This window comes from Condylura cristata, unplaced genomic scaffold (assembly GCF_000260355.1).
Source record: "Condylura cristata isolate star-nosed mole 26May11 unplaced genomic scaffold, ConCri1.0 scaffold00005, whole genome shotgun sequence".
Classification (NCBI taxonomy): Eukaryota; Metazoa; Chordata; class Mammalia; order Eulipotyphla; family Talpidae; genus Condylura; species Condylura cristata.
Genome location: NW_004567106.1, coordinates 16,308,388 through 16,329,774, shown reverse-complemented (window position 1 = coordinate 16,329,774; position 21,387 = coordinate 16,308,388).

The window sequence follows — 21,387 nt, the reverse complement described above, 5'->3', positions numbered from 1 at the left end:
TGTGACTTTCCCACTTCTCTAGCCAATAATGTGGTGATGAGATTGCTGATGTCCCAATAGCCAGCCTGTATCCAAGTAGGTCTATAATCATTCTGGAGCATCTTATGGCACATACATTTCACACTGACAGCCAGTAGCCTCAATTCTAAAATTCTAGTAACACGAATAAAGCAACGTTAGGAACTTTTCATGATCAAATGATATTTGCTATACTTCTGAATAGTCCTCTATTACCAGATACTGCTGCTTATAATTTCCTCTGAAAGTAATTTAACAGCAGTAGCCCTATAAAGGAAGCTAATTGATTACTGGTCTAAATGTTGAGAGAGTAATGCTGAGAAAATAATTGAGAAGTAGGATAGACCAAAGTTAATTCACTCTACATGCTGAGCACATTCTTTTTATAAAGCACAAACAAACAGGAACGATTAAATTGGTATTTCTGTCAATCATTTGAAGGACCTTTTAAAAACATATTAATAGGAAACTGAAATTTATATAAGAATTAAGAATTTTCCAGAAGTGTGCATTTGATCAAATGTGTATGATACTCATTGTAGGCCTTTAGAGAACTATACTGTTTTTAGTAATATAAACAGAAAACTATACTAAGTGGTGACATAAAAAGTAAAAGTGCAGAAAATGAATTATTTGGTGATGTACAGTAGAATATAGACCAATGAAAAAGCTAAAATACAGCTTCCCATGAGAAGCAGATGAGATGTGCCTAACTGTTAAATGAAACCTGACAAATGGCAGTGTGAAAAATAAAATTTTGGTTGAGATGCTGTTTAAATATGCTTAAGGAAATAGCCAGACCATATGACAAATGTGAGGTTGTGTAGAGTAATTTACTGAATACTATCTTGTGGAAACATTTTGTAAATCATGCTTGTGTTAGATTTATTTTTTCCACTAAAATATAAAAAGCTTCTCTGCAATATCTATCCCTTACGAGACTTGTAAGTTATGGCTTGTTGCATTTCTTATATTTAATTTGAATCTTGTTTGTCTGTTGTGTATTTGCCCTTGAATAATGAGAAAATAAATTTACTGTAATAAAATATTGGTTTAATCTTACCTCTTTTATGAGTTTCATTTATCCCTCTTTGGATAAATAAACACATGTTTCTATTTGGGGGACAAAACAACTGGAGAGTTGGGGTGGGAAAGAGGAGAAATGCTCACACTTTCAGCTAATCAACTATATATATATATATATATATATATATATACACACACACACACACACATATATATATATTGGTTTATTTTTTTAAATAACATAATAGTTTATTTTTACATCATTTTGTGCCTTTTTCCATCTCAGTTGTAATCCCCCGGGGCTTCCCATCACCAAGTCACCCGTGTGTCATCACCATAGTCCAGTGCATTTCCCTCCCCCCACCATTTCTGACCCCATTCCCCATTGCACACCCATAAAATGTCTCTAGTACATAGTTATTCATTATTATTATTATTTTCTAGCCTGGTTCCTTATATTCCTCCTATGAGGGAAACCATCCTAACCAGATATTTTTAAAAGGAGTTATATGAAGAACAGAATTAACTTACATTGATATGAGAAAAATCAAGAACACAAAAGCTGTTTTAATTGAAATAAAATTACATTATAACACTATCAGTTTCCTATATTTATTGAGGATAATGTGTAGATACACTACATTAAGTTCACCACTTAACTTTCAAGTCCATCTTCCACTACTCGATTGTTCCCTTTTGATCAATTTAATCATTTCTTTTTACCTTCCCTTTAGTTCATCTGCTTGTTTGCTACCTGTGTATACCACATATCCATGAAATCATTGTTTTTGGCTTTCTCTTGTTGCTTATTTCATTAGGTATATAATGCCTTATAGATATATCCATATTTTTGCAAGTTACCTTACTTTCATTATTTTTCTCTTGTAAATAATATTCCACAAGTGGGAATGCTAGATGTATAATAGGTGTATTTTTAGTATTCTGAGAAACCTCCATACCATTTTCATAGGGGCTGGACGAGTATACATTCCCACACTAGTGTATGAAGTTTCTCATAACCTCACCAATACTTGTAATTTCTAGTCATTTTGATATGGGTGTGATATGGTATCTTATTGTTCATTTGATTTAGATTTCCCTGATAACTGATAAGTATGTTCTCATATACCTATTGGTCATGTTTTTATCTTCTTTGGAGAAGTATCTAGTTCTATAGTTCTCCCTTTTGATCGGATTAGTTGGTATTTTTCTTTTGTTAGGTTGTATGAGTTTTCTGTAAATCTTGGATATTAGCATTTTGTGGGATTTATGATGTGTAAATATTACTCATTTGGTTGGGTGTCTTTTCACTTTACATGAATTTTTTCTTTTGCTATGCAGAATTTTATTAAAACTTGATGTCTCGTTTATTTTTGCTTTGTTTCTCTTATCACTATAGTCAAGTCCTCAAAAGGAAATGTACCCACTGACTATTTGCTGTTTTATGTTACCTTTGAAGAAAATGTTTGAATCTGTTCCTATTTTTAATCAGGTTTTTTAGTTGTTGAATGTTATGAGTTCTTATATGTATGTGTGTGGATGTGTATGTATATGATAACTTGTCATCAAGCAGATAAAGTGCAGAAATATTTTTCATTCAGTAATATACTCATTTTGATGCACATTTATTTCATTGTTCGGAAACATTTTAGTTTTATGGAGTCAGTTTTAAAGTTTCTACTTGACTTTCCCTGGAATCATGTCTCCAAACACAACTCTAAGGAACATATCACCAAAATTATTTTATAGGTGTGTGTACATGCATACATATGTATATATGTATATATATACATATATACATATACATATGTGTGCACATATAACATTTATATTATTTTCAGGTCTTATAAACCATTCCTTAGTCCATTTTGAGTTAATTTATATATATGATGTTACATATTAATCTAGTTTTGTGTGAGTGTGTGTGGTTATCCATTTGTCCCAGGACTATTTATTGAGACTTTCATTGCTCTATTAAACTTTGACAAATAATCATATTTTTAAAAAAATCATTTTTTGATAAAGTATATAGTAGGCTTGGTTAGGTTATACTAATATGCTATATAAAGAAGCAAGTCTTCAAAAACAATTACCATTCTTGGCTTTCCCATATGATCTCTGGTTAAAGTTACGTGGGCTTATTTCTGTCATAATTAGTTGATAGTTTCAGCATGATACTCAAAATGAAGGAGAAAGCCACCATTCAATGAGATATTTTCTCTTACCTGTTTCATTGTTATACAGCTAGCCTTTCTGCTTGGTGAAAAGTAACAAAAAAAGTGTTTATATTTCTGACCGCTATTAAAAATATACTGCTCTTCAAGAGAAAGAGTTTAGAATTTAGCATAGGTATTTATCTTGCTGAGTATTCCTACACCTATATTTAGAACTTTCAAAGACAGAGTCCAAAAGACAAGTTAAATATGTTAAAAAAAATACTTTAACATAATAGGGATCAAGACCATGGTGCTAGGTGAGAGAAAGTGAACTCAACTTTCTCCAAAGAGAAAGGTTGGATAGTTTTAGAGCACTGGAGTAATTTCGTGGAAAATTAACAGAGAATACTTTACAAGAAAGTGGTTGATTAATGTGGCTAGGACAATTCTGTTTGCCAGTTGGTGAAAATGGAAATTAGGGAATGTTCTAGACCTATGGAAATGTGTCATGTTTAAGAAAATCCAAGTCATAGTAGTCTTCATAAACATTTCAATGCATTAACTCAGATATGATGTCTTTAGCATGATTTTAAGGAATACAGTTAAATTTGAATAAAAGCTTCCTAGATGTTCAATGAATAACTATGACTAAAATTTTGCACAATTGTCAAGGTAACTTTTTATATACATAACAGTTACCTCTTATCCACAAAGAATATATATCAAGACCTCCCATAGATGCCTGAAACTGAAAATAGCATCAACAATTCTTTGACTTTTCCCCTCCTATACATGCATTACTATGATAAAATTTCATTTAAAATAAGGAAGTGTAAGAGACTAGCAATACATACTGCTAATAACAATTATGATAATATACTGTGGTAAAAGTTATGTGAATGTGGTATGTCTCTCTGTCAAAATACCGTATTTACATAACATCTTTGGATATTGATTAATCATAGGTTACTAAAGCTGTGGAATGTGAAACTGAAGATAAATGGGAACTAATATGCCCATATTTTTCTCTAATTTCCCAAAATACTTCTAGTTGGTAAAGTAACTTCAGTGATAATTCCATTCAGATACAAAACAGAGTCTTCATTTCCTTCCATGGGAAAAAAATTTGTTTTTTGTGGTGAATACTTTTGAACAAAAGTCAGTGTTAAAATTATTAGAGAAATCTGAACTTTTTTTTGCCCTTTTCTTGGTATCAACATAATTTTTCAAGTTATATCAGAACATGTTTAAAGAAGGTTTTGATGTATGAATCTGTTATTTGACCATATTATATTTAACAATAAATGGGAAAATCAAAGTTTAATTGAACTTCTCACATATTCATCCAACCATAGTAAAATGATGGTGAAATGTTCCACAGCAAATGATTTTAATCTCAGTAGACTTAGCAACCACAAATTCTCCCTTGAAAATATGCTCATTAAAATTTTCATTCATGATATTCTGAGTTTCTTTTGAGTTTGTCTGTGTGACTTGTATTATCTGAACATGGAACTTAATTTGATAATTTAATAGCTTAATTATTACCTTACTGGCAATTTTTGTGTTAACTTGTCTTTACGTGCTTCATATATTTTCATGTTCGCAAGTATTTATTTCCATTAGTATTTTCTTGACTCTAACTTTCAGATAGAAAGCACTTAACCAGGTGTAAAGCATTTAACATGATCTAGGGAGAGGCTATAATCCTGAGAACACATTTCCCCCCTTTATTACTCTTGAGTAGAAGATGCAAATTAAAGACAAGTTCTTACCTCAGATGCCCTCAGCCTTCCCCCTGCCTGAGGTTCTTTTCTGTCTTGCTTTTTCCATGACATTTTCCTTCTAAATTAAACTGCTCATTAACACTATTGCAACATTAGAATCCTTCATCTTTTTTTCTCATAATATTTATATTTTGAATTGTTCTTCTAAAATAAAGCCTGACTTTCATGGCATTAATATTTGATATTCTTTGTACGCCAGACTTTCTCAAATGCTTCTCTCATTTCTCAGGATGAAATATTCGATTTGGTAAAAAAAGAATTTCTAACATTTTAAGGCTGGTGATTATGACTTTAAATATAATACGTAGGTAAGGTTGTTTTTCAAATGTTGATATTTGATTCACATCTTGGTTTATGACAGTTGAAAATTACTGAATAATTTAAGTTGCTTGAGGGCATCTTTCTCGTTTATAAATGAAACACAAAGGAAAAGTAATAAAACAGCTGAAATAAACAAGAGAGGAGATATTTTATGGATATTGTATAAATGCATGATTTTAATATTACTCTAGATAGTAGATGCTAGAAACAATTTTGGTTTTTTGTTTACAGTGTATTTTTAAGTTTGTGGAAACAAGAAATGAATGTAGTTTGCTTAATGCTTATTGTGTATCCAGTAAATGATTGTTTTTCTGGTTACCATTCCTTGATTTTAGGAAAACAAGCCCTTTATAGGCTGATACTTCATAAAGAAAATAAAATATTAATGTCTTCTTTTATTAATCATGAGATTTATATATTTTTTAGTCAAAGTATTTCTGCACCCTGTGTGTTTCTATTCTACCTTGATACTTTGTGATTATTTCTTAATGAATCTGAATCTTGAATATGGTGTTTAGAAAATAAAATGAGAAGTTGAACTAGGAAACATTTTACTATTTTCATAAATGTCTATTGAAAGTCAAAAGCAAATTATGCTATTCCTCATTGTTTGTGATACAGCCAAATTATGACAATTTTTAAAAAACGATTATGTACTATATTTAAGTATATTAAGTCATTTCATTCTTCTATACTAATTGAAAAGTAGATTACTGTGGTGTGGTATTTTACTAAAGGTCAGTGCCACATATGTGAATGATCCAGCTAGAAAAAATATCAAAGTGAAAGATAAGTTAGATGAGAAGTTAATACTAGAACTGAGTTGTAAATTCCACTTTCAGACTTACTTTTTTTTTTTTTTTTTTTTTTTAAAGATTTATTTATTTATTCATACAGAACTGGGGTACAGGCCAGAGGCTCAGGGGCGGTGAGAGGCTTCACCAGAGACAGAGTGGGTAGCAGAACAGGCAGATCGATGAAGTACACTGCTGAGGGAAGCAGCGGGCGGGTCAGGAGAGGTCTGGCTCGCCATGTGGTCTCCTCCGGGGCAGGCGGCAGGCGGGAATCGAACTCATGCGGAAGTGGCTTCAGATTCTTAGTGCTGTGCTTTAACCCGCTGCGCCACCAGGGAGGGCCTCAGACTTACTTTTTATTGGAAATTTTTGTCTAGAATTTAAACCCTAGTTAATCACTTCTTGGCATTTTGCCTAACATCAGGTATCAAACCTTAGAGTTAGTTATATACATTATAGTGGGAAATAACTTTGTCCTAAACTAAAATAGTAACAAAAATTGCCTAATTTCTATTTGTATTGCTGTAAAATCAAGTACTTTTTTTACTTTAGTTTTTCTTGCAGTCTGCCTTAAGCAGACTGTATAAAGTATAAAGTTGGAAGATCAGAGGAGTTTAATACATAAATTTGAAGATTTTTAAAAAAAATTATATTTGTTTCTAAGTACAGAAACTGGATGTAGGCCAGAAGTGTGTGTAGGTGTGGGAGGGGTAAGAGGATTCACCAGAGACAGAGTGGGGAGCCCAATAGGCAGATCTATGAAGTACACTGCTGAGGGGAGCAGGGGGAGAGACAGGAAAGGTCTGCTGTGTCATGTGGTTTACTTTGTTAGGTGGGGTTAAAACTTCGGCTGCAGTGGCTGCAGAGGCTGCAGATTGCTTCATAGTGCTGAGATTTAACTCCTTGCAACATAAGGGAGGGCCCCAAAGTTCCTGATTTTTCAGAAGAAAGTTAAGCAATCTACAGTCACTTGGAGAAATTGCTTGCAGCATGACTATAAGCTGTATCTAATTACAAATCAGGACATGCTATTAGAATTCAGTTTATGATAAGGGATCCATTATTATTTTTTGCAGTTTTTCCATATCAAGGAGTATTTATGATGAGTGTAGAAATTCTAGTTCCTAGAATATGTGCAGCATTTCAACAATTCAAAAAATCAGCCACACTTATATGTGAGTATATTCTATTTATATAAAATTATATGAAAGGAAAGCTACTGTACTTTTTTCTTTGGAATTTTCCAAATGAAAACATCATGCTGTATTCCATAATATAAACTAATCATGAAATGATTGATTATAAAACTAGCTTTCCTTAGTAATATTTAGAATTTGTATTACACATAATGGTAGAACCTTTGTGTTAAATTTTGTTTTATTTCTTCTAGAGCCTAAATTTACACACTGTGATATGCATTTGCTCTTTTCAGTGTCTCCATAAGAACTCTAGTCTGTGTACTATCAGTGACAAAAGATAAATTGAAAATTTTGTTATTTTAAAATTCATTAGTGTGATTTATGATAAGTACTGTGAAAACTTTCATAATAGTTCTTAGAGCTTTGTTTCTAAGATGTCTCTAGGCTTTTTTTTTTTTTTAAACTCAGGAGGTAAGCCCATTAAGCACTCATGCCTTATCACTGATTGTAAACAAAGTATAATACAAAAGAGAGGAAACCTTATCATTTTATAGATTTTTTTTGTTATTGCATTATTAGATACTTTAATATGACTGCACACAACTCTATGGTTCTATTAGAATAAAAGGAACTAGAGGATTCTAAGAAATGAATATTATGCTTTCTTTTTAGAATAAAGTATTTAGTTAATCAGCCTTTTTCTGCCCTAGAAAGCCTTTTTCTTTGCTATGTAGAAAGGCAGATATTCTAACCAAAACAAAATGTATCAAATGACATTATGTCTTAAACTAAATTCCCAACAAAAAGCAGACTTCATAACCTTTGAAGAAATTTAAAAGAAAAAGTAAATAACAAGCCCACAATAGTACTTGTACTTAAAGGCAGTATTTGAATGATAAAAGCCTGTGATAAGCTTTGTTACTAGTTGATCCATGTTACCAGTAAGTGCACCATCACTAATTTAAGAATCATGTAGTCAGGTGCATTTGACTTTTCTGTGACTACACATTACTACAGATTACATCCTCATATAACTCCCTTTTCCGCCTCCTCACCAATATAGAAACATAGAGAGCAGGAGTGAATCAGCTCTGTTCCAACAGGCTTGCTGTGAGACTTTGCTCTGAGTCAGCACCATACTTGTGGTAGTGAAACAGCAGTCTTAGTGTGCAAAAGGAGTAAGTACTGCATTCCTCTATCTGACACTACTTACTGACTTAAGTATTTTATGTTCTTAGGTGCAGATCATTAATAGCTTATTGCCTTCACAATTTAATGGATTCTGAAGTTAGATAAGGAAGATTTTAGCAAAGAGATTCCCAAATATTTTAAAACTAAGCTGATTTACTTTTTGCTGACTTCATGTAGTGAGGGGAAGCTCACTGTACATTGACTATTATTTAGTCAATCTCTAATATGTAATCAGTGTTGCACCATGTGTTACAAACATAACTCTCTAACAAGATGAAGCAGTTTTCTTGAAGAAAGAACAGCAAAATGTAATGAAAGAAAATGAAGAGCATTTGGTGTTTCTTTTTTTCCCACAGAGCTCTGCTCTGGTCTTTCTGTACTGCCTTCATTCTACCATTTATACTCATTTAAGTTCCAGAAGACAATTGTCATTAATTAGGGAATGGGGTGGAAGGGTGGAATTTGCACTGCTTTCCCACATTTGTAGATAAAGTATGAGACTAGGAGGGGAAAGGTAGCTTTTTTTTTAGTATAGTAGAACTTAGGTTTTCAAAATTCTATATTGTAGGAAACCAAAGGGGGTGTTGAATAAGCTTGTGGCTATCTCATCTGAGGCTAACTCTCCAAACTTCCCTGACACTGAAACTTAGCCTAGAAAAGTGGACCCAATTATCGAACTGAAAAAAAAAAAATGGCTAGGAGGATTCATCCATAGGACTTTCCTTAGCTGGGGAAGAATGCACAGAAACATCAGCCCTTTAACAGAGTCAGTTAGGAAGTTCCATGGGAGGACAAACTTTTGAAAATTATAATTAGGATAAATTGGGCTCTCCTTGGTGGTGCAACAGGTTAAAGCACCACATTATGAAGCTCTCAGAAGTCCACTGCAGCATGAGTTCGATCCCAGGCCAGGGAACTGACCCACATGGCCTGGCAGATCTCTTCTGACTCACCCACTGCTCCCCTCAGCTGTGTATTTCAATAGATTTGCCTGTTTTGTCCCCACTCTGTCTCTGGTGAATCCTCTCACCCACCACACCTCTAGCCTGTACCCCAGTTCTGTAAGCATAAATAAATATTTAAAAATAATTAGGAGAAATTTTAGATATTAAAAAAGTAGACAAGTAGAGAAACCATCTTTGAATCAAAAGGCAAATTTCATGAGATTAAAGATGAGATGCAGCTATTCCTTGTCAAGATTGTCAAGAAAATACAATAACAGTCTTGTTCCTTTCCCTATTGTCATTCTTGAAGAAATCAGGTAAGTAAATACTGAGTTGGTGAGTCACAGAATATAGACACTCTCTAAAAACCTATAAGGAGCTAAATATTAACTGAGTTGTGTTGTAAGATATCAGCCAAGAGTGGAAGGTGGCCAAACTATTTCCTTCACATTGTCAAGGATCTTGTTGGGAAGGGAACTGTTAACTCATTTTAGCCCCTGTGCTACCTCTGTAACAGTCTGTATCACACACCACTAACTACTGAGACAGAGAGAATAGAGGGCAATTTCAGGATATCTTTTGAACTAGTTTGCTTCAGGGCATATTGATGCAAGAAAATGAAGCCAGGATCTTTTGACCCAAGACCACACCCTTAATTTGGGAGAAACATATTTGAGTCTTAGGTTTTCTTCCCTAAAGAGTTGGTAATGATCCAAGTATGTCTTGTCATACAGCACATTTTATTAAAATTTTTTTGAAAGGGGAACTGATATCAAACATCTTAAAATACTTGACCAGGATTTGTGATGCGCTTTTATCCTCAGACTTTAAAAAAGACTAACAAAACACACAAACACACAAGTTCTTCAATCTGAAAGTATATAGTACTGCAGAAGCATTCTTGCTTGAGATACAGAAGAAAGGGAAAATATCATTTCTTCCATGTTAGCACATTTGAGAATTAAATTATTCTGATGTAGAGGTAATTTTTAATATAATAAAGCAGGTATTATAACACTGTGAATCAGTGGACTATTAAATTATACATTAAATTTTAGCATTTGAGAATTCATGTATAATAACTCTATAATGTATAATCACTCAGAGAAATATACTGTTATTAAAAGGTTTTATTATTTGCTGTTTCAAAGACAATACAGCATGTTAGTATGTTATTAGAAGTGTTCCCTCAAAGTCTGTATCACTACCTATAGGTCTTGTAATCCCTTCACATTAATATATATTGTACATTTTGCATTTCCATTCCAACTAAATGGGGATATTCATTTGCACTACTCTATTGTAGCTGGGGAGCAGGCATAACCAACAACCCCTGGAGACTGAGATATTTCTTTCCTGGGGGTGTGCCTTAGGGTATTTGGTAGACTGAGGTGTCTCAGAGTAAATGAATGAACACAATTTTTAAAAATGATGTTTATTTTTACATCATTTTGTGTCTTTTTCCATCTTAGTTGTAATCCCAATGGACTTTCCATCACCAAATCACGTGTGCCATCACAATAGTCCAGTGCACTTCCCTCTCCCACCATTTTTGATCCCGTTTCCCACTCCACCCCCATAAAATGTCTCTTGTATATAGCTTTTCATTATTATTATTCCCCCTGGCTTATTTCACTGAGCATGATCTCTTCCAGCTCCATCCATGTTGTTGCAAAAGGCATGAGTTTATCTTTTCTGATTGCTGAGTAATACTCCATTGTGTATATGTACGCCATCTTTTTAATCCTGTAGTCTACTATTGAATATTTGGGTTGATTGCATGACTTTCCTATTGTAAATAAAGCAACAATAAACATGGGGCTGTAGTGTCTTTTTGAATCAATGTTTTTGTGTATTTTTGGTAGATACCTAGCAGTGGGATTGCTGGGTCAATATGGAAGCTCCCTGTTAAGCAGTTTGAGAAACCTCCAAACAGTTTTCCATAGTGGTTGTACTAGTTTGCATTCCCACCAGCAGTGCAGGAGAGTTTCTTTTTCTACACATCCTTGCCAACATTTGTTGTTGCTAGTTGTTTTAAGATGTGTCATTCTCACTGGGGTCAGGTGGTATCATTGTGGTTTTAATTTGCATGTCCCTTATTACAAGTGAATTTGAACATTTTTTCATATGCTGTTGGCCATCTGCATTTCCTCTTTGGAGAAGTGCCTTTTTATCTCGTCTTCCCATTTTTTGGTGGGGTTGTTTGTTTTTGTTCAGTTTCATCAGTTCTTTGTATATCTTTGTGATCAGTCCTTTATTGCTAGTTGGAACACATCTTTTTGGACAACCATTTTGTGTCTGTTAGGAAACAGTTGTTTCTTCTAAGCATCCTTTCCTCAAATCTCTTTTATTTTGCATTTGTAACTAAGAAAATTAAATGTATCATATGAAAACTGTAACAATAGCTAATGAGGAGAAATGTGCTCTCACTCCAAAGAATTAAAAAGCATTGAGAGCAAGTTTCAGGCAATCTGTGGGTTAGACAGTTTATCAAATGGTAAAATCGCAACTTCCATAGTAACACACTTCTATCATTTAACAGAGTCGGAGTAAACTCTAATAGCAGACTGGACACATTAAGATAGCTTCTCCCAGTAAGGACTTTACATCTCTAGATCAATTGCCAGTTTTCACAATGGACCTTCTCTGTGTCTAGTATTGCATTAGCATACCTTTCTCCAAATTCTGCTTTAATTTGACTGTGTTGATATTGCCCTAGTTCCCCTTGCCCACCAGCAAGTATATACACATCTATTTAGTGCAAGGTTTCTGTTGCAGAGATACTGTATACTGGAAGGGCATATGGGGAAAGTACACCCGTGGGCAGTAATTCTTACTGCGAAGTAAATATAGATATTAACTGCTTATGAACTTTTAAGTCTTTGACATTATCATGGCTAAAGCCCTGGTTGAATAAAGTCTAAACTGTTGAGGGTATTGTTTAACTTCAGTGATAAGTTACAGAAGGAAAAAAATTGTTCAAGGTGACAGTATTAACAAATGGCATCTTGAATGACTTTACAGGCAACAAATGTAAATTTTGGAGAGCTATACAGTCACACACAGAGTCCATTCCCAATTCTAGTGAATTTTCAAGCTTCAAGAGTGCTATGATATATCACCATGGTCGAAAGACGGTTGGGGACATATAGGACAAAATAACTGAAGGTGAGCAAAGCAGAAAGTTGTGATTGTGCTAAGAAGCCAATATTGGAGATGGAAAAGTCATAGTTTACATGAATAGGAAGGGTAAGTCAAGAAATGAAGCATAACTGAGAATACCTAGAGTGGCATAGTATCTAGCATAAAAAGGCAATTTATTTTCTATCGTGTGTTATGCCATACTCTTTCTTTTCATTTTATTCTACCTTTTATTTTATTGCGCTAGCATTGGGTTACAACACTGTATACAATGCAGAAGTATAAGATCACACTTCTTCAAATGTATGCCACCACATCATACCCACTGCCAAGGCACCCTTAGTCCATTGTTTTCCCTCTACACCTCTCCCTACATCCTGTCTTCGTCTGTCAGCCTTACTTCTACAGATTTCTAGGACTTACTGTTCGTTTGTTTTGGACTGACCCTTTGTTTTGTTTCTTTATATTCTACGTATCGATGAAATCAATGAGATGCTTGTCTTTATCCTCTGCACTTATTTTGTTTCAACCAAGGCCTTCCATTTCTATTCATGTTATTGCAATAGCAAATGTTGATCTCTTTTTGATGGCTGAGTAGTATTCCATTGTGTATATAGACCACTTCTTATGTCCTTGGGCATTTTGTTATTGCTGTTGTTTATATAACTTGGCTATGTAAATAGTGATGCAGTGAATTTAGGGGTGCTTGTATTCCTTCAGATTAATGTTTTGCATTCTTCATGTGGATACCTAGAGTAGAATTGCTGGATCAAATGGGAGACTTATTTTTAACATTTTGAGAAACCTTGCACTGTTTACATAGATAAACCAGTATACATTCCCACTATAGTGGATGAGGTTTCCTTTTCCTCAAAATTCTAACAGTTATTTCTAAATTGGTGAGTTTTTGAAAAGGTATGTGTGTCACTAATGTTTTAGTTGCAGAATGTTTTGCTGTAAATGTCTTGAATCCTGGATAAAACTAACTTTCACTAGAAAGGAGCAACATTTTATTTTGCCAATTATCTATTTTAGTAATCTTAAATCACACAGTTCTAATTTTGGACTTGAAATGGTTTATTCTGTAATGTTATGGTTGTTCGAGTCAAAGCAAGGGACTCTTATGTGGGCAGTGGATTCCAGTTTCTGCCCCCACCTTTAACAGGAATACCAAATGGACTTTGTGAACTTTCGGCTTCCCCCTCTGAGAGTGACAAGTGAACTGAGTTCGTTTCTTGACTTTTGTTCTCCTCCACATGTTGGCCTGGTAATTCTTCATTAGTTTATTATCTTGATTCCTTCAAACACATGAAATTTATGTTTGCCATATTTTCTAATTTCCTTAGGTAGGAGGAGAATCTGAATTATGTAATTCACCTTTACCAGTTACAAAAGTCAAGGATTTCTTTATTTTCATTCAAGTTTCAGGCTGTAAAACTGTTAGTTGTACCCTCCCATAGCTTAGCGTGTCAGAAAGAAAGCCGCCTCAGAACCTTAGCTCTCTTTTCCTTATTTGATGAATAACAGTTTGGGGTGAAATTGTCTACATAATGCACACAGATTTAATGTATTGTTCTCTGGATCTCATTCAGCATTGGTTACTGTTTTTTCTTTTCTTTCTTTCTTTTTTTTTTTTAAAGAAAGAATTTAAATGAAGCCAATTCTTAAATTCCTTCCTACTTCCCATACTGTAGTCTTATAAAATGTTATATTTATTTTTGTATACTTCACATTGTTCATTGGAATTTGCGTTTAAGGTTATTTTATTAGACTAGCCAGTGAGATGTTTCATTCCTTTGTTCCTTATATGAAAAATGTATATAGAAAGATACAACTTCAAAAACAGTTTGAATTTAAAATTGTATGTAATATTAAAGCTGAACTAATAAGTGAAATGTCAGTGTAGTGAATCCATTAAAACCATTTTTTTAAAGGAAAATTATGTATATGTGTAAGATTATCAATCAGTGTAGAATGGTACATGCAAACAATGCAGCAGGTAATGGTTATTTCTCATTTTGATTAGTTTAATTTGTGACAATAGTTAATATGCTCTGCATGCTTACGGTACAGATAACATTTCTAAGTTCTTGTTTTAATTAATTTGATCCCCACTAGTATATCGGGCAGGTTCTATTATTGTCCCATTTTATACACAAAGACATAAAAGTTAGGGACTTTCTCAGACTTGCATAACACTCAAAAGGCCTGGGTTTCTGTTGTTCTGTTTGTGCATTCTTTTTATGGTCATTGTAAGAAAGGGATTGAGTGAACAGCATTTTTCAATATAATCAACTTTCAGTCATTTAACACTTGTAGGATGAATTGAATTTTATTCTTAACAATAAGGTCAGTGAGCATAAACCAATTAACATTTTTAATGGAAACATCACTTTGACAAAGGTAAAATACCTAGGGAAGTTGAATGCATTAATTCTTTGTGCCTTGAGACTACTTTCAGTGTGTTGTCAAATTTCTAGCCTCATACAGAGTTAATGTACCTTCACTTACTCCATGGAATGGAAAGACACTAAGGAAGAATAAATTCCTTTTTCTCCTGCTTTTCCCCCATAATATGTGCTAGGGTCCTTGAGTAAAATATATTTTGTAAACACTGAAGACTTTGTGTAAGATTTGACTATTAACTGGGGGTAAAGGTGTGTATACCATATGGTAAATGTGTTTAACATAGTAAATAATTATATATATAACAATTTTGACACTCATTTTTAAAGGGTAAACCATATTATCCTCAAAGAAATGAACTAGAGAGAAGAGTCATATATCCAGTGGGCTGAGTTTTCCTTCTATTAATTTTCCATACCCCCACAACTACTTACAGTTTGCATTTATCTCTTTGTTAATTGCTTTATGAATGCTTTGGAAATTAGAATATTTGTGATAGTCTGTAGTTGTTAGGTTGCCTAAAGCAGAGTAAATTATAACTTTAAATAATCTCAAAACATTATCACTGAAATGCTACTATTTATACTTTGCACATTTATACTTGGTAAATTACATGTACCTTATATGAGACTACCTGTTTATCCTTAGATATTGTGGAAGCTGTTGTCTCAGAAGCTTTTATTTGTAGTCATTTAAAAAAAATTAGTGTGTACTGTATGAAAGACTTTTTGAGTGAGATGTATGCATTACAAATTAAAAATTGTGTAAGAAATTTGTTTAACAGCACATAAAAGGAAAACATGATTAAGAAATTAGGAGATAGGGTAATCTTTCTCTTTATAAAGAGAAAGTTTGAATACATTCAGACAATCTCAGAATGAAATTTTGTAACTTTCATGTGATAAATGTTTCAGTTTTAATACAGCTTGATTGAATTTTTCTGTTTAAATATTTGCCCCAGGGCTAAGGTTAATATTTTAAAATATTAAAATTTCTATGTAATAATTTCAGACATAAAAATAAGTACTCTGATGAAAATACAATTTTACTTCCAAGCACAGATGGGAAAAAATGAAAGCTATAATAGAATTTTTTTTTTTTTAAATCTGAATTGATTTAGACTGTGTGTTAAAGAAAATGTTACATGTACTATTGACCTAGCCAGTTCATTTGTATTTACACATTCAGATGGCCTTGAAAACACGATTTTAAACTTTATTATTCTTTCATTTTTTGACTTTATTCAAACATTGTTTTCCCCAGTTTTTGTCTTAATATAAATTTTGTATTGTACTTAAATATTCTATTTTAATAAAACAAAAGAAAAAGAAACTCAGTAGATTAGAATTTAAAATAATCATTTAACTTACAATATAATTATATGTTTAGAATGAACTGAGCTAAGGAAGACAAGTATATGATTTTGATCTTGTATCTCTGAAGAGAGTTAAGCATAAAGTGAATTTTTTTTTTAAATTTATTTATTTATTTGTGCATACAGAACTGGGGTACAGGCCAGAGGCTCAGGGGCGGTGAGAGGCTTCACCAGAGACAGAGTGGGGAGCAGAACAGGCAGATCGACGAAGTACGCTGCTGAGGGAAGCAGCGGGCGGGTCAGGAGAGGTCTGGCTCGCCATGTGGTCTCCTCCGGGGCAGGCGGGAATCGAACTCATGCGGAAGTGGCTTCAGATTCTCAGTGCTGTGCTTTAACCTGCTGCGCCACCAGGGAGAGCCAGCATAAAGTGAATTTTTTAAGGGCCATAATATCAATTACTCTGAATAATAGTCCTTTTTATTATATCAACTATAAAGGAATGGTCAAAATTATAAAATCTTAGAATGAGTAGTATATTTAAAGTAAAGCATGAGATCATAGTTTCCTATGTGTAAGCATTTCCCCTCTCAGTGATTTTTTAGAGACTGAGAGACATAGTGGAATGGAGATAAATTTTAAGTAATTTTACCAAAGTGTTTTATAAATTAAATTGGCATTAAAAATTTCTAAAATAAAAGCAAAATAATTATGTTTTAGTTAATATATGGCATTATAGAACTGAACATAGTTGATTAACAGATTCATTACTTGGTGTCATGAGTATTTATTGAATACCTTACAATCTGTCAGATTCTTCTAAGAGTTAAGAATAGTACAGTGATTATGTTTAGGAAATCTTTTAGAAAGTTGTCTTTCAGCTTGCATAATTTCATGAATACTGTAAAATGATTATGATAAGCACTGACCATTTCAATTCTATGTACTTTAATATTAGACTTTTTCAACTAATATAAGGTTGTATATGAAAAACATCTTGGTAATGATTACAGCTGCTATAGTCTAATGTAAAACAAATGGAGTGATGCTGAGTTAAGAGAAACACACACACACACACACACACACAAAACACTGCCACAACAAAAACTTAGCTTGCTTATAATCCACACGGTGAAGAGAAAGAGAAATTGGAATGATGGTACTTTGTCAGTTCTAATTATCCTAATTTGAAAAAGTAAATAGGCCCACCAGATGTTACTACATGATTTAATTCTGTCTTCAACATTAAAAGTAATTAACTTACATGCTTACACTTGTACAATTTGGTAGAATAGAATTAAATCCGCATGACTTTGTATAATAATGTCTTGAAACAAAAGCCCTTATTAGAATCATATGAATTCAGTGCAAAGGGAAAATTCCAACTTATATGCTACTCTTTGAGAAGACTTCATAGACCAGGGTTAATCATTTCCAGCATATGTGGCCAGAAATAGTCCCTCAGACCTTGTCATCCTTCCTTAAGCAATTGCTTGGTTACTACTCATTAGAGATTCCTGCAACACCTTTCCTTTGTAACTTCAGCTCTTCTGGATCCCCCATAAGGGAAAGATAAACTGAGACACTGATGCAGTGGCTATATTTTCCATCTAATGTCCACCCTACTGACTAGAACAATAGCAGATACTATTTAATGAATGCCAATCAGTTGTCTTAGGGCTGTACGTATTTATAGTTTTTTTAATCCTTACTGCATAGCCTTATGTTAAACTATTTTTCAGGATCTGAATTTAGCAGGTAAACAGTCTAAGGTCCAGGAAGGTCAATGGGTTGGCAAACACCAGTAGTTTAAGATTTGAGCCCTGGTAGTCTGGTTCAAAATCTCTGTTTATAACAAGTTATGACCAAGCAAAATATTGTAGGATTTAGATTCTCCATATTTTGTTTGACCTAATCTTCCTAAAACTTGATGAGAGGATAACTTGCATCACAGAGTTATCATTGGTTACAAATTTTAATTTATGAAGAAATATTATATTTGGGAACTATAAAATATTACACAAGTGAAGAATTATCATCGCTTGACATTGTTGACAAACTCCATCTTTACTCACCTTTTTTTGACTTCATGACAGTAATCTATTTAGCTTTTCTCTAGCTTCTTAGCTTCTTTCGATGGCCCTATTTTCTTGAAAATCCACAAAAATGGGTGAAAGTCATTACGGTCTTACTTTTGTCCTTAGACAGTTGAGCTGTCACTTTAGTTTGATTTTCATTGCTTATAGAAGGGGAAATGACCTTAAGTAGTTAATTGTTGGACACTGTTTAGTTTTGTCAAAGACTGTATTTTTGCCATGGCTTCCATTACCTGGCCTGAAGTCCTTCCATTGTAAATGCCTGGTTGATTCCAATAGGAGACTTTTTGCATCTGCGTACTTTCCCATCAAAGGATGTCAGATTTGAAAGGTAATGATGACTAAAACAAACATTTAAGAGTAAATGTTTTAACATTACTTTTGGATAAAATCACAAGTAGTAACATCACTTAAAAGCAGAAAATGGGAAAGATTAAGCAAATTGATTCCATAATAAAAAGACAAGCAGTAGCAGGGCAGAGTAGCAAAAACATCTGTTTTTGCATATTTGGGGGAGGAAAAAAAAAACTAATTAGTTTGTGACAGATTCCAATAGATGTCATTTTAAATTACTTTCATTTGTTTACCAAAATTATGCAATTAGATGCAATAAGTATAATAAAAAAGATAAGTTTTAAACAGATGTCTGGCAATAAACATTCAAACTATTAAAAACTCTATATGGAACTGCCTGCTAGGCAAATTTATACAGAAATAAATGATGGGTTATTCCCGAGAAAAAATGGCACTGTTTGAAGTTAGTAGACTTATCCACAATTTTTATTTTTAGCTGAGAAATCATCCCTTGGTCATTTGTTATGCTTTGGATTTGGAAGGAGAGGTAGATGGTAAAGAACATTGTGCAATGTTCAGTGAATTCAAAACATTAACAGAAGTATTTACCCTTTTTTAAAAAAATTTAAATTTCTAGATTCTGTTGTTTTTTAAAATTTAGATTATTGATCTAAATATGTCCACATCTCTGTAAGTGCTGATAAACACACAAACACACACAAATTTTCTCAGAAATCTAAGCAGTAAAAACAAACAAAAGTATAAAAAGAATTTTTACTTGGATTGGCAGAGGTGATTTTGGGAAAGAAATTATACACATTTCACTCCTATAAGCTGGTGCCATGCTACTGAAATTTCCCCTCCACTGCATGAGACAGTTGAGACAGACAAAAATGAATGTAGAGGGCAAAGAACTTTGGAATCCCATTATGACTCAGATGAATCAAATGAAGTAAAGAAAGGTAAAACTAAAAGAAAATGGACTTGAATTAATCTTTCCTTTTAATTTTGTATCATTAACTGTGTTCATTTAGTCCAGAGTTTAGAAGCTAAGAATAAATAGTTGGCTCTGCTTATTAACCTACTTTATTAACCTGCTTTCTGTTACGAAATCTAGCCTATAAATGGCCAGCAGAGAAATATTTCTAAGATGTTAATGTCTATTCTGCCCTCGACTAGCTCTTTGAGTTTGGGTTACTTCTCTAATATGCTTTTTCTAGTTGCTTTTAACTTGCTTATGTAATATTTCAAATTATAAATTTATCATAATATAAATAAAAATTTAAAATTATTACTAAAACATGTAAAATACATAAAAAGTAAAGATACAATAATTATTCTATAGTAGAGATGCCTATTAGAAAAATTTTCAGCTTGCTTGATGAGTGTGTATATACATGTATACATGTAAACATTTTTGCAGGTTATAACATACTGTTCAATTTTCATTTTTCCTTAGAAAAATGGGTCTTTTCTGCATGATAAATATTCCTAGTAAACCTTACTGGTAATTAATATATTGTGATCATTACATATCAGAATCACTTAAGTTTTTTTGTTTCTTGAAATTTAAGATATCTATGATTACCATCATAATAATGCTTTGAAAACATGTGTTTTTATGTCTTTCAATTTTTTTTGCTTAGTATAGCATTTTTTTAAAGATTTATTTATTTATTCATACAGAACTGGGGTACAGGCCAGAGTTGCAGGGGCAGTGAGAGGATTCACCAGAGACAGAGTGGGGGGCAGAACAGGCAGATCAACGAGGTACACTGCTGAGGGGAGCAGCGGGCAGGTCAGGAGAGGTCTGCCGTGTCATGTGATCACCTCCCAGGCAGGCAGGGATCGAACTCATGTGGAAGTGGCTTTCAATTCTTAGTGCTGCGCTTTAACCCGCTGCGCCACCAGGGACGGCCTTAATATAGCATTTTTAAAATGAAATGAAATGTTATTTAAAAGGTACACATTTACAAGAATGTGTGGGTACATACTTCAAAATGTTTACAAAAAAAGATTAAAGGAAAAGTAACTCCTGACCAAAAAGGCTTCACATTCTCCTCAGGTTGATTAAACTTTAGACATACTACTTCTTAACTTAGTTATTTTTTTTTTAATTTTAAATTTTTAAAATAATATAATAGTTTATTTTTGACATCATTTTGTGCCTTTTTCCATTTCAGTTGTAATCCTATGGGTTTCCCATCACCAAAGCACCCATGTGCCATCACCATAGTCCAGTGCACTTTCCCTGTCACACCCCCCCTTTCCCTACTCCACCTTCGTAAAATATCTCTAGTATGTAGTTGTTTATTATTATTATTATTATTCCCCCCTGGTCCTTTATACTCCTATGAGTGAAACCATTCAGTATTTTTTTATTTCTGGCTTATTTCACTAAGCATGATCCCTTTCAGCTCCATCGTTGCTGCAAGAGGCTTGAGTTTATTTTCTTTGATTGTGGATTAATATTCCATTGTGTATTTGTACCACATCTTTTTAAATAATAGAATAGCTTATTTTTACATCATTTTGTGCATTTTTTCACCAGTTGTAATCCCGTTGGGTTTCCCATCACCAAATCACCCATGTACCATCACCATAGTCGAGTGCATTTCCTTCGCCCCACTGTTTTTGATCCCATTCCCCACTCCACCCCCACAAAATGTCTCTGATATATAGCTGTTCATTGTTATTATTACTTTCTTGCCTGGTCCATTATACTCCTGCTATGAGCGAAACGATCTGGTATTTTTCCTTTT